Raw genomic sequence first — 247 nt, 5'->3', positions numbered from 1 at the left:
GCATCGGGGGGGGGGAGGGGAGGTCAGTGATCACTGCACAGAATTCAGAAGGCGATGAATGGCACCCGGAGGACAGGCGGCACCAGTTCATTCTACTTCTGTCTATAAATTCGTCTCACATGAGCAGTGGCGGAGTACACGAGGCTCGTTATGTATTCATAGGTCGCCACCAGAGACGCGCGGATATTTTTTTGGGGAGAATGAGTCGCGGATTATAAATGTGTAATTATCACAGCTGAGAATATTC

The sequence above is a fragment of the Nanorana parkeri genome, unplaced genomic scaffold (genome assembly GCF_000935625.1).
Source record: "Nanorana parkeri isolate BGI_ZX_2015 unplaced genomic scaffold, ASM93562v1 scaffold3877, whole genome shotgun sequence".
In the NCBI taxonomy this organism is placed as follows: Eukaryota; Metazoa; Chordata; class Amphibia; order Anura; family Dicroglossidae; genus Nanorana; species Nanorana parkeri.
Note: the sequence above shows the minus strand (reverse complement) of the source record.